The sequence below is a fragment of the Canis aureus genome, chromosome 3, assembly GCF_053574225.1.
Source record: "Canis aureus isolate CA01 chromosome 3, VMU_Caureus_v.1.0, whole genome shotgun sequence".
In the NCBI taxonomy this organism is placed as follows: Eukaryota; Metazoa; Chordata; class Mammalia; order Carnivora; family Canidae; genus Canis; species Canis aureus.
Window position 1 is genome coordinate 36,741,211 of NC_135613.1, and position 14,520 is coordinate 36,755,730.

At 41.2% G+C, this 14,520-nt stretch overlaps 1 protein-coding gene and 1 long non-coding RNA gene across 28 annotated transcripts in view; one reads left to right on the plus strand and one right to left on the minus strand.

The window, feature by feature from the left end:
• Positions 1 to 13,329, plus strand: part of LOC144310668 (uncharacterized) — a 30,409-nt gene extending 17,080 nt beyond the window's left edge. The window contains exons 6-7 of one of the 3 annotated variants that reach the window (XR_013376325.1): positions 2,516 to 2,681; positions 12,973 to 13,329. This is a non-coding gene — a long non-coding RNA (uncharacterized LOC144310668). Of the gene's footprint in view, positions 1 to 2,515; positions 3,155 to 12,972 lie in introns of those variants that run through there. The other 2 variants (XR_013376326.1, XR_013376324.1) reach the window with 2 other exon arrangements.
• The window catches only part of DAB1 (DAB adaptor protein 1), a 1,166,965-nt gene that overhangs the window by 222,346 nt on the left and 930,099 nt on the right, over positions 1 to 14,520 (minus strand). The gene's annotated exons all lie outside the window — the stretch shown is intronic.

A 14,520-nucleotide genomic window follows, 5' to 3' on the forward strand; every position in this document is an offset into this window, starting at 1 on the left:
AGTGTATCAGCCCTTTTTCTTTTCTTTGCATAAACCCCATCAAAGGGATCCCTGGGTGGCGCAGTGGTTTGGCGCCTGCCTTTGGCCCAGGGCGCGATCCTGGAGACCTGGGATCGAATCCCACGTCGGGCTCCCGGTGCATGGAGCCTGCTTCTCCCTCTGCCTATGTCTCTGCCTCTCTCTCTCTCTGTGACTATCATAAATAAATAAATTTTAAAAAAATAATAATAAAAAAAAATAAACCCCATCAAAATGAGCATAAAAGACAATAACAAATATGGTGAAGACCTCTTCATTAGCTTCATTGACATTAGTTATTCATTCCATCAGTCAGTCAGTTACTTAACAAATACTAAGTATACCACTGCTACCTGCCGAGCTCTGTGGGAGGCAATGGGATACTACAGTGAACAAGGCAGATGGTTTCCCCACCCCATGAAGCTTACATTCTTAATATATTGTTTGAGCGCTAACAGATAAAATGTACCTTAGAGATGACCTAAACACGCTTTCTCAGTTTTAGGGGGGGAAGTGAGACCCATAAGTCAAACAGCCAGTAACTGGCACTTTCTCTGCCATTCCCAATCAAAATCTCTTTCCAATACACCAGATGGCGCCCATCTGATGAGCAACATGTGAGCTGACATTTATTAGGCGCCATGAAAGCAGGGACATTTCAAATGGCTTGGCAAAGAACAGAGTTAGGGGATTTTTTTGTGTGTTTTGTTTTGCTTTTTGGTGGTTATTTATTTAGTTAGTTAGTTAGTTAGTTCTCAATTCCATTGTAGCAGCTCCACCAGAAGCAGTAGAAACTAATTTGACAGTGCAGTGCAATTTCTTTGGAAAGACAGCAGGAGCCATATAAATTTTTTAGAATGGAACTGTCATTAGCATGACCATGTCCAGTAAAATGTTCAGCAGGCAGCCAGTGCTTCTGAGGAATTTCACTTGCCTTCCTTTGTCTCCTTGAAGGTTTTCAGTGCACGATATGTTACTCGTAGAATTGTGTGGGCTGTCTGGAGAATGGGGAATGGTTTTAAAAATAAAGCTGAGTAGGAAAAAACAGAAAGACACTGGCAGTCACTCCTGAGACTAAAAAGAAGAACTGTGTGCCAATGTTCAAAAGTTAGGATCCCACCTGAGTTAGCCTGCTTCCCTCTCCATATTGCCTTTTATCTGCCTTTCCCCAGCAGCTCTGCTCACTCAGGAAGGGCTAGCCCAGCTCAGCAACATGGCTTCGAGTTTCTGCTCCTATTCTTAACAAACTTATTTTAAATCTGCTGTCAGGTGAGTGGCAATGCCTCCTCTTTGGACTAAGAAAAGACAGAGCAACTATATACTTGGATGTGAGTGGGGAGGTAGGGTGCTAGGGAGCTGATTCATAGCTCTGGGAGCTGTCAGATATAACAAACGTAGGGTTCACTGCCAGCCGCCAGAATGGGGTGATTTCATTAGGAGAAGGGTAGCGATGAATGTACAACAATGATTCCAAGGTCAATGGCACTGCAGCAGAAATGGTAAGGGCCCAACTATCCACTGGAAGGAGGGATATATTATACCATAGGTACCAGGCCTTGTTGTGGGTACAAATATGATACAAGAACACCCCTGACTCAAGCAGCTCACAGTCTAGTGCAGGTGTGTATATCAGAAGCATCCATAAAGCTTTTAAAGATCACCCAAGACAGTATGAATCATAATCACTGGGATCAGGACATGAGAATCCCTATTTTATAAGTTCTGTGATAATTCCAATGCACATTCTTGCCTAAGAACCATGGTCTATGAAGGAAGAGCAGCAACCCTTGGTGCCTACTCTTATTTTGACTCTTGCCAGTTCCAGGGCCTTGGGCATGTTATTTAACCTTTGGAGCCTCAGTTTCCCTACTTTACAAGGAGCACAAATAAGAACATTTTTAAGTGCTCCCTAAATGTCAAGAACTGTGCTAAGTGCTATGGTTTTCCTTTTACTTAGTTCATAAAATAACGTTGTCACGTAGGTGTGATTAGCTCCTATAAACTACCATATAAACTAATATAATGCATCTGTATTAGTTTTCTCTTGCTGTGTAACGAGGTACCACAAATTCAGCAGCTGAATACAATGCCTGTTGATTATCTCATGGCTCTGTGTTTGTAAGTCCCGGAGGCTCAAAGGGCTTCTCTGCTTAGGGTCTCACCAGGCCAAGCTCAAGATGCTGGTCAGCTCTGCTCTCATCCAGGGGCTCTGGGGAAGAATCCGCTTCCCAGTGCCTTCAGGTTGTTGGCAAAATTCAGGTTTGTGCTTGCAGCTGTCAGTGGGGAGCACTCACCACCCCTAAATGCTGCTGAGATCCCTTCTATGGGGGCTCTCCATCTTCAAGCCACAAAAGCACCATGAGTCTCCCTTGTGCTTTGAATCTCTCCAACTTCTTCTATACCAGCTGTCAGGGAACTATCTCTGCTTTTCAGGGCTCTTGTGATTTGATGAAGCCCACCTGGGTAATCTCCCTTCTCTTTTTTTTTTTTTTTTAAGATCTTATTTATTTACTCAGGAGAGACACACAGAGAGAGGCAGAGACGTAGGCAGAAGAAGAAACAGGCCACTGTGGAGAGCCTGACACAGGACTGAATCCCAAGACCCCAGGATCATGCCCTGAGCCAAAGGCAGACGCTCAAACACTGAGCCACCCAAGTGCCTGGTAACCTCCCTTCTTGATGTAAACTTTGAGTGTAACATGATGTAATATCACCGAAATTATTCACAGATTTCAGGGAATAGGGCATAATATCTTTTGGAGGGTACTTTAGAAATTCTGCCTAACGTGGAGTTACAGCCAACAAAATGAGTAAGAAGAGTTTCAGAGTCTTTGTGGTGATATCAGGTGAGACTCCCACTCTGCCATTAATTACCTGTTTGCCTCTTAGCAAGTTACTTAACCTCTTGGGTCTCACTATCATAAGTCAAATGGAGGACATTATGATCTAGTTTCCTAGGTATGAGGATTTATAGAAGTCACACCTGTAAAACCAACCAGGATAATGCATGATATGTAGTCAGTGCTCAGATAGTAGGGTCTGAAAACAAAAGACAGCATTTTGTGGTAATGATTGCACCTACATATTGAGGATTGTGCTGGGGATTATTAAATATGAAAAAGAACCTAATGGTCCTCTAAGAGCTTTTGGCCCATAAAAGGTACCTGATGAACATTAGCTCCTTTTTTTCCTGGAGTTTATGGGTTAAATGGTGGTGTGTCATCTCATTTAAATGTCAACACATTCAGATAAAGTAGATAAGTTATTATTACCTGTGTTTTACAGGTAGAAATGTTTCAAGTAATTAACAGAGTACTCCTCATTAAATGAGAGCAGAGCCAAAGCTCAACCTGCACTGTCTTAGTCCCTAGTTGGTAATTTTCACCCTAAACTTGTAAGAAACAATTGGCCTGTGCATGGCTGAGTCACGTCTCTTTCATCCACTACTATAAGCACAACTTAATGGCTTGCATTTTAATCCCCTTCGCACTAAACTCACAGAATAATGTAGACTCATCACAATGCCAGCATCCCACCTTGCCACAGCATGCACAGCCCAGAATTTATAACCCACTTCATTAGGAGTACACACAGAGCCTGTTAGCAACATCTGTCTAAGTGGAAGCCAGCAGGTCTCCTTATCTCCTGACCTGCATTCTTCTTAAGATGATTAACTCACACTTGGGTGCCATGCCCGGGTGTCTAGGTTAACATCCTGAGTTCAAAGGTTTTTGACTCTGGACTCTGAGAGATCACCCGGAATTTTACAGCACAGGAGAGAACAGAATTGGACTGGGGATACAAAGGCTTTCACTAAGCTCATTAATTCTCAGTTGGCCTGGGGCATCCATTTGTTTGTCATTCATTCATTCATTCATTCACCTGTTTGCACAGCAATTTCCATATGCATGTGGGAATCTATTCTTTCAATGTCCCTTTCAATTTCCTCTGAGAATGCACTGCAAAGCATACTCAGTGAAGTTCTTGCTCTCAAGGAGCTCACAGTAGTAGAAGGGACATGTCAATAGATCCTTAGGCAGGGCACCGGAAGTGCCACAGGAGAGCCATAGGAGCATGGAAGGAAGAGACAGCTGGGAGCCATTTAACCAGCGCCCTGAAGGATGAGCACACACAGTGTGCCCAGAGAGGAATGGCTGAGAAGTAGGCAAAGGACGAGAGGAATAAAACTACAAGGTGTGGCTAAAAATGGCAAATTCAATACAGATCTGCCTTGACTTACGAAGGAGTTCCGTCCTGATGCCCCATGGTAAGACTAAAATACTGTCAGGCAAAAATGCACTGAGACATCTAACCCATTGCACATCACAGCTTTGCCTCACCTATTTTAAACATGCTCATCAATAATAAAAAGTTGACTATTTCATGTAATTTACAGAATAATACACCACAAGTGAAAAACAGACTAGTTGCTTGGGCCCAGCAGGCTTAGGGTGGTTTGGTGGTTTACCCTGGTGTGGTGATCATACGACTTATCTCCAGTGTGGGGTAAGTTGAAAATTCAAAATTCAAACTACAGTTTCTACTAGATGCGTAGTGCTTTTGCACCACTGTGCAAAGTGTCATAAGTCGAACCACTGTAAGTCAAGGCCATCTGCATAGCAAGAACAACCTGGGATGTGGGCCACGAGTGGCCCGGGAAGAGCAAATAACCACACTCTTTTCATGTCATGCTAGACGTTCTCTTTGCTTCTCGTGGGCACTAGAAGTCAAGGACCAATTTTCATTTAGAATGGGAAATCTGATGTTTGAGTAGAAGAGATCTCTGTGATCCCAGGATAGAGGGAGTCAAACTGAAGGGGCAGACAGCTGGCAGGAGACCAATGTCATTTGCCCTGCCAGGCCTGCAGGTGCTCCACTCCAAGGGAACGCACAGGAGCCCGATTCCCAGGGCGGTCTCATGGGACTCTCTACCATGGTGAATGTTCTGTGCTAGCAGGGCAGCCACTAGCCACAGGTAGTCTAGGAGCACTTGAAATGTGGCTGGTACAAATGAGGAAATGGATTTTCAATGTAAATAGATTTAAATTTAAGGTTGCTCCAATAGTTATTGGAGAACACAGAGTTGAAATTTGCTCAGATGATTCCATCTCCATTTCTCCTCTCAAGTGCTCTAGCCTCCTAATCCTTTGTAAAGAGAGAGATTGTCCCAGAGGGGATCAGGGTCATATCTGGACACTCTACGAACTGGTTACTCACTGGACTTGAGTTCTCTGAGGGCAGGGACTGTGTCTTTTCTGTGTGGGTATACCCAACATGTCTAGCACAGGATCTGATCCAAGGAATGTTTGTGGAGCCGAAGCAGATACTGTACAGATGAAAGGCCACCTTTCCACACAGAGAAACAATTCATCTTCTCCTGGGGGAAAATTTACCATTAAACACAAATCACTTCTGAGACTTTTTGAATAGCCCAGAGGTATTTCTTTACTACTTCTCAGTATCATGGCTTTATGCAAAGTAGGCAGATTTTCTTCCTCTCTAGGAATGCCACTCCAATTTTCTACCACTAATTGGCTAAGCAAAGGCATTAATTATAAATTTTCTGATACCAAATAAATAATACATTTTATATAAGAAATACTTTAAGGAAAAAATAATAGCTCAAGTAACTAGGATCTAATAGTACTTTATAGTTTATGAAATATTTGCTCAAGCACAATATACTTGATCTCAACAAGAGCCTTGTAAGTTTCAAGTAATTATTCCCATTTTACAGAGAGGGAAGTAAAGGCTCAGAGATTATCCAAACTGTTTGAAGACACATAGGTTCTAAGAGATGGAATGAGATTTCAAAACAAGATTTACTCTACATTGTCACCCTACCATGTGTAAGGGAAACACTTTGGGTCAATGCAAAGATGAATTATTTATAGATCTTGAAGAACAAATTAGATTTTGACATGAAAAAATTATAAAGAGGAAGACATTTAAGGAAAAGTACAAGTTCCACCTGTGTGTTTTCCCTGCCTGGAGGACTATACCTCTGTTTCTTCTTCTTCTTTGTTTTTTTTCTATTTATCTATCCAAAAGATTATTTCACTCAGAAAGAACCCAAGTCAATTAATGAGGTTCTTCAGATAAAATGCAAACATTCCACTTCACTAATAAATTCTCTGCCTTCTGATTCCCAAAGACTTTTATTGTCTGTCAGGTCATTTGTCACTTAACTAATTAATTTATTCATCCACCCAACCAACAAACTTTAAAGGAGCTCCTGTTGCGAGCCAGTCCCTCCACCAGGAATTCACAGATGAGAAAGTAAACAGCCTTTATCCTTGAGAAGCTTACTCGTCTCTTGACCCTGATTATTTTGAATTGAACTGTTACTCATTTTTAGATTTCATTTGTCTGTGGCACACTGTACCGACCCCAACTGCACCGAGCACAGAAGTAACATCTTTATACACATTGATGACAAGCATTTATTAATTGGTGCTAGAAGAGAAATGAGAAACAATACATTACTATTTGTTAAGCATTACTTAAATCTCTATTTAAGACCTGGGACAGGAAAAATGAAGAGGACAAAACAAGTATAAAGAAAAGGCAGAATGAGGGGTTGAGAATCTGATTAGGGGGACAAGACATTAAAAAATTGAAATTTAATAAAACAAATAATAACCCACTTGAAAATGTATTGGAAACTCATACAATACAAACATTCAATCAGTTTTATGGCACACATCTATCTATCACCTACAATGTGCCATACACAGTGTTAGGTATTAAGAAAAAACAGGTGAAGTCTTAAGCAGTTTCCATACATCATCTGACTGGACACACCAATCCTAAAATGCCAGCATTATTAATCCTACATTTTACATGAAGAAAATCAAAACTCAGAAAATGTGAAGTTGACAAAAGTCACAAAATAAATTGAAGACACCCAAACTCACACTTGGGTCTTCTGACTGTATACCTTCTGTTGCTTCTACCAGACAACACAGCATCCATTTTTAGGATTTAACTAATGAAAAACAAGAATGATGAACATGGGCTAGAATGAGGTTAGGAGGATGGGCTTGGAAAATGAAGGATGGATATGATACTACAAAGGAAATTAAAATTTTAGTCATTAAATTGAGCTTACTATTGCAGATTCAACTTATGTGATTAAACTACAAGGACCACTCTTACTATTAATGATTGGTTAATTATATAACCTTCTCTCTGGGATTTTTCTCTTGTTCTGGGAAGGGCCCAATTTAAGATAAATGCAGACCTCTCCCCTTGCATCCTTGGCAGGATTTTCACAGCTATGCACATCTGGGTATATGAAATTATGGACAACAGTCACATTTGCGTGTATCCCACTACATACGCATATACAAGCAGGGTGGATATGCTAAGAGAGAAAACTGGGGGTGGGATGAAGAAATGTGGTAAAGAAACCTTATTTATCATGCTATCCATTGCACTTAGCAAGATACCTGGCACAGATCAGGTGCTCAGTAAGTATGTACTGTATTCGTGAACTTAGCTGCTTTTTATATATATATACATTTATTTTTTTATTGGTGTGCAATTTGCCAACATATAGAATAACACCCAGTGCTCATCCCATCAAGTGCCCACCTCAGTGCCCGTCACCCAGTCACCCCCACCCCCCGCCCACCTCCCCTTCCACCACCCCTAGCTCGTTTCCCAGAGTTAGGAGTCTTTCATGTTCTGTCTCCCTTTCTGATATTTCCCACTCATTTTTTCTCCTTTCCCCTTTATTCCCTTTGACTATTTTTTATATTCCCCAAATGAATAACTTAGCTGCTTTTATTTTTCTTGTCAACTATCAATCAACACAGTCTCGGCTACGTAAAAGGCAAAAAGGGATAGACATATACTCAGTGTAATTGGGGGAGAGAGGAAGAATGGGAATAAAAAACTGAGAAATACACTGTTATATAATGTTATATATAACTCTTTGTCAGCATGGACCCTTCCTTCTCTAGTCTCTCTCTTATCTAAACCAATGACCTGGGCAGTCCCGGTGGCGCAGCGGTTTAGCGCCGCCTGCAGCCCAGGGCATGATCCTGGAGTCGCGGGATCGAGTCCCACGTCGGGCTCTCTGCATGGAGCCTGCTTCTCCCTCTGCCTGTGCCTCTTCCTCTCTCTCTCTCTGCATCTCTATGAATAAATAAAGTCTTAAAAAAATAAACCAATGACCTCCATATGCAACACCTATGCTCCAGTATCTTGACTCTCACTCAAGTCTATTAAGCAGAACAGAAAACTGATCTTGAGCCTCATTAGCAGTTAGGGTCTGGAATTGATCATGTTACCATATACAGACTATATGTTGGGCTTAGTTGGGGTCTAGAGAGTAACTGAGTTACCAGTCTTCTGTGGACTTGGACAGTGCACAAGAACTACACAGCCAAATTGGTTAGCAGTTGTACACTGTTCTTCATTTGGAATGGGAATACGACCCACTTATACAGAGAATTCTTCTTAGTCTAGCCCTTGCCAGATCCTATCCTGGAAATGAAAACCTTACTCCCCTTACTGTGAGCTCTTGGCTGGGTTTTGCCATGGAAAGGATGCCATGGGACTTATTCCTCTAACCTGTGGAGTATCAACACCCATCGCTTGTGCCTTCTGCTACATGGCCCCTTCTATCATATTAATAATCCCTTATATTCTGATACCTGTTGAAGGAAAGCCCAGGTTTCCAAGAGCTATATGCATATTGCTTGTTAATGCCTTCAGCCATAGTCAAAGAATTTCCCCTAATGCTTTTATTTCTCAATCTTAAAGTCCTAGAACATCTCATAGTAGAGCTTGAATTATGACAACCATGTATGGTTTGTATGGTCTTGGGTTTGAGGGAGCTAGTTTATCTTTCCTAGGTAGTAATTATGAAGAGATAACACAAGTAAATGGTTATAGATTTATGGATGAAATTGTTAAAGGCAGGAGTTTGGCATATTTTATAAACCCAACTCCAAGGTCCTAGAGAAAGCAACCTCTGACTTACCCAGAACTTCTTCTAAAAGTTAAAAGCATGTTTATACAGTTTTTTCTTTTCCTTTGGGGATTCAGAGCATCTTGGTGACAAAAGCATGTTCAGATGCTTGTCTCCTGCCTTTAATCTTCCTAACTCTGGGCCAAAAGATCATAAAGGATTTTCCTTGGGCACAGGGATAAAGAGACCAAGAGACTCTCCTGGAGTGGGAAAGTGCCAAGTGGGAGAGGGGTTGGGGGGAGGTATCTCAAGGGGCTACAGGAAATGCCTGTGTTTCTAAGGGAGATGTTCATAACAGGCACTATCTCAGAATCTACCACCCTTCTAATTGTCTTATTCTCACTTTTTAAGGGGAAAAAAAAACATGAGGAAGACAAAACTAAATACATACACAAGGAAAAGAGCAACACACATAATTCCTTGGGTCTACGTGTAACTTCCTGCTGGTTGCTTTATCATTTTTAGATATTCCTCTACATAATCAGTTTTTTTTCCCCAACACATTTAACACTTTTTGAAATCACTTAGTATTAAAAATCCTAATATTTACCAAATACTAAATATTGTAATCTACTGACCACTCTTAAAGCAACTTTTTAAAACCACTTTTCATTTATAAAAGCAACAAAATACCCTCTAAGTATTTCAAAACACATTTAAACACAACTATGTTTTCAGACAGTCTCATTTGCTATTCCCCAGAGCCACAGTTCTAAGCATAATAAACCAACTGGAAAAGTTCCAAGAAGGGCAATTTCAGATCAGTATCCTTTGATCATTGTTATTCTGGAAGCACGATTCGTGTACTTAGTAGACACTCAATAAATACTTGTTGAATTGACTTGAAATGGGTGGTTGCCAGCTGCTAGAGTCCTAACGTGGATGCTATGAGGCTCCCCTTGATGGAGTTACTCTAGTTTATGTGTGAGCTATCAAGCCTGCTAATGGCACTAATTATCCACCAGCTAAATGGAAAAGATATGATTGATCAGCCATGATCGATCAATACTTACACGTTTATTATTATTTTTATTTTAATCATTCTTAAGGGCTGCCTAACTTGGTATAGTTATGAGTAGTCCCTGAAATCACTGTGAATGAACAGAATAGCTGAGATGTACTTGGAGAAACTCCATAGAGGATTAGCACTTAATAGGGCATCTCTCCCACAAACTCTCACATGCACAGCAGCTTTGTCCAACACTTTTTGTCCCCAACTCTGTGGCTTTTTTCTTATGACTAAGCTAACCAAATTCTATTTTTTTTAAAGATTTTACTTATTTATTCATGGGAGACAGAGAGAGAGAGAGAGAGAGAGAGAGAGAGAGGCAGAGACACAGGCAGAGGGAGAAGCAGGCTCCACGCAAGGAGCCTGATGTGGGACTCGATCCTGGGTCTCCAGGATCACGCTCTGGGCCGAAGGCGGCGCTAAACCGCTGAGCCACCAGGGCTGCCCCACATTCTAAACATCCAGCAAGCTCCCAATAAATAGAATCTCAATCTCTCTTCTTCTGTCTGTTTCTGTGTGTGTCTGTGTGTGTATGTTTTGGGGGGAGGGAGAAGAATGTGGGGAAAATGGAGAGGAGATAATCAACCATGTTAAAACCCAAAGCCCTGGCTCCTGATCTCCCTTGTCCCTGCTCTGTTGCTCAGAGTCTCTTCTCTTCTTGCAACTATCCAGTCTCTGACCCCCAGGACTTCCATTTTGAATGTCTGGTTTGCTTGCTGGACCAGGTTGGGTTTTGATACACTGCAAATCTACTCCTTGCTCAGTTCCTGTCCTCACTTGGGCCCCTGGAGAGATCCAATGGGGACAGATGGATCTTGGCTCTGCCAACCAACCATACATTGTGCCAGTGATGGCTTCCCCCAAACCTTAGAGCAACCCTGACAACTGCACAGGAGCATGACTTACCATAGAGGTACAAGAAAAAAGACATCAGCTTTGGGGGTGTGCCTTTCTTAAAACATTGAGATCCAACCCATCCACATTTCCTGCTATTTTCCACAGTCACCTTTCACTTGGCTTAATTTTTTTAACCAATCTTAAATATAACCCATCTCCAAATTCCTCTTTTCCTTTATCTGGGCTCTCTCCTTAACCTAGAATGTTCTGCCTGTTGCTTCTTTTAACTGGGAAAAAATTTTCCAGCTGCCCAAAATCTGTTTGTTCCCTTTTGTGAATTCTCTCTTGGCCTGTGTTCTCTGGCAGAGTTTGTTCTCCTATCTCTTAGTCCAGCTGCATTTTCTGTCCCATGCCCTCTAAAAACCTTACAACATTTTAATTATCCATTTTCTTTCTCTTTTTTTTTTAAAGATTTTATTTATTCATGAGAGACACAGAGAGAGAGGCAGAGAAACAGGCAGAGGGAGAAGCAGGCTCCATGCAGGGAGCCTGATGTGGGACTTGATTCCGGGTCTCCAGGATCACACCCTGGGCCGAAGGCAGGTGCTAAACAGCTGAGCAACCCAGGGATCTCTAATTATCCATTTTCATGTCTGATTCCCTAACTAGATGGTGAGCTTGCCAAAGACAAGGCACCATATTTTTGTCTTTGTATTTCAAACACCTACCACAGTGCTGGGCACATTCAATGGGCACAGAAAATATTAGACATGTTTGATGAAAAAAAAAAAGAAGAATGGATCAATGAAGGAAAGATGAATAGATAGGCAAATAGATGATGGAGCAATGAGTCTTTGTCTATGCTTTAGAGCTGCGTATCACCACCTAAACTTCTATGGGAAGTCCTACATCACCAAAAATGTGATAGAGAGCCGTCCAGAGCAAGGACGATGATCTCCAGCTGAAAACTCTGTCTGGAGAAGTATTTGTTGCATTGTTACTTTTGACCAGTGAAAATACCATTAATTTCCCTGCAAATGAGGGACACCTCTGTGTGCTTTCCATCTCTGGCCTCAAATAAGCACCATCAAAAGTTACTACACTGTGAGTCTCCATTTATTTCTCTGTAAAATGAGAATAATGATATATAACCCACGAAATTTTGTCTGGAGGAAAAAAATACTCTAATTCATGGTGAAGTATAAATCAAGGGGCTGATGACCTCATAGTCAATAAATCTACCTGGTTCTCCTTTCTCTTGTATTGCCACAAGTTTTGGACCTGACCTATTCTTGGTAGTAGACTATGATGGCAGAGACTGCAGGGCGCTCCCAAATCCCTTGACACACAGCCTAATCACACTTCCCAGCTGCTCTCCCTGGTAGGTACATTCTACGCAAGTGGAAATGATGAGTGCCATCTTTAAACCTGGCCCATAAAGACCCCTGTGGAAACTAGCCCCAGGAAGGTCCCATGGACCTACTTGTAGAAAATGGTAGAGCCTGCTTCAGTCTGCATTCCTGAAAAGAGACTCTCACAAGTGGTTCATCTGGCTGGTACTGTTGTACGAGCAAGAAGTTAACTCCAATTTTTCTTGAATGATCACACATTTTGGATGAGAGTGGCTGACATTCCCCTAATACAACTGCATCCTCCTTTAGGGCAGGATCCACAGCACTAAATACACCACAGAACAAGAACAGTGCTCAGCAAATAGTATATATTCATTAAATACTTTGAAAGGAAAAGAAAAAGAAAAGAACAAATGCATGACCATATCAGCTAACGAGCACCAGTGCTGAAGACGTGTCCTTGAATTTGAATTTGTGGACTTTCTCAAAATTGACTATAAAAATAGTGTTCAAAGTATTATAGTTCCTGGCTCTCCTGCCGTGTAATTCTTAGCTCATATTGATTTTGAAGCTCAAATCTTTGCAATTCCCCGATAATGCTATTCCTCAGAATAATGAAGCAGGGAGGTCCCCTACGCCCACAGTTGTGCTGGTTGTGTAGAAGCTGTGATTTTCTTTAACCACAGGTATCTGCGCTTGCTCAGGCCCTCATTATAGTGTATGGATGTTATTTAATCTCCAATGAGTCTTTCCCTAATACTTTTCTTCCTTCTTAGGAAACCCAGTTGAGTTTCTTGCAGATGCTGTTTTGGCTTCACTATCATACTTCCCAGGATAATTCTTAGAGTTAACCCACCTGATTTCTGCTGGCTGCCCCTCAAACGAGAGGTATGTTAAGTTCGTGATCCCTAGATATGGGCACTGCCAAGTCAGACCTTCTACAAAGGTTTCAAGCAGGGCTTCAGGCTTGAATCAATTATTCAATTGTCAAGAGTGAACTGAAGACCTTCCAAGAGCTTTTTACTAGTGAGGAACTTATGGTCTAGCTGGGAAAATAAGACAAATAATCAAAGGAACATAGTAACTGAATTTTGATATGGACCTTGGATATATAGAGAAAAATGTCCATCTTTTGTATTATCCCAATTTATTTACTCCTTTATGTATTTGTTTGTTGAGTGCCAGGTCCCAGGCCTTATGCTAGGAGATGGGAATAAATCCATGCATAAAACAATGTTCCCTACTCTCACGAAGCTCTTAACCAAATAGCTCTACTTATAATTTGATTCGAATATACCAGGCCTTTTCCTGACTTGGTACACATGATCCTTCTACCCACCAACTCGATATTTTGCATCTGACAATGTCTAGCTCCATTCAAAATTCTGCCCAGGCATTGCCTCTTCTATTTGCACTGCTCTGATAATCTATATTTTATTTTATTTTATTTTTTTTAAGATTTTTTTATTTATTTATTCATGATAGAGAGAGAGAGAGGCAGAGACACAGGCAGAGGGAGAAGCAGGCTCCATGCACCGGGAGCCCGACGTGGGATTCGATCCCGGGTCTCCAGGATCGCGCCCTGGGCCAAAGGCAGGTGCCAAACCGCTGCGCCACCCAGGGATCCCTGATAATCTATATTTTAGATTGAAACATGTCTCACTCTGTATACCTTGTAATCATTTTCTTTTTTACATTTGTCATGTTATAATTAGGGACATACAGACATTTGCCTTTATTTTATCTTTAGGTCTCAAGTGTCCAGAATCAGCACTGGCACATAATAGTATAGAGAACTTTTTTGTTGTCCTGAACTCAACCAGGAAGTAGTCAAAGCCCTATTAAATAAAAGTGCTTGCCCAAGACCATAGAACCGGTTGGTAGCAGAGCTGAACTAGATCCACTTCGATGAATCAAATTCATTGCCATGGACCATGTGGTTTGCAAGAATTTTGCATAGAGACAAATGTCAGTTCCTTACCTCAACTAGAAGAATATAGTACCCCAATCTGTCTACATTTGGTAGGGTATTTATATCAAATTTTCAGTATCTTTTGTAGTCAGCCTACAACTATTAAGGAAAAGAATTATGTAAAGCAAAGGAAGTACCCATATAAGGAGGCCATGACCTGGGGGTAACCAGTAAATACATTTAAAACTATAATATTTATCTTCTTCCTTTTATCATATTTTAAAATGCTTTACAGGAAAACTCAGAGTTCTTTTTGAGACTTTTCCTATTGCATAGCACAAAAAGCTAAGTTCCGTTTATTTAAAACAGACTCATTCCAGCAAATATTTCAAGATTTTTCATTTCTTTATAT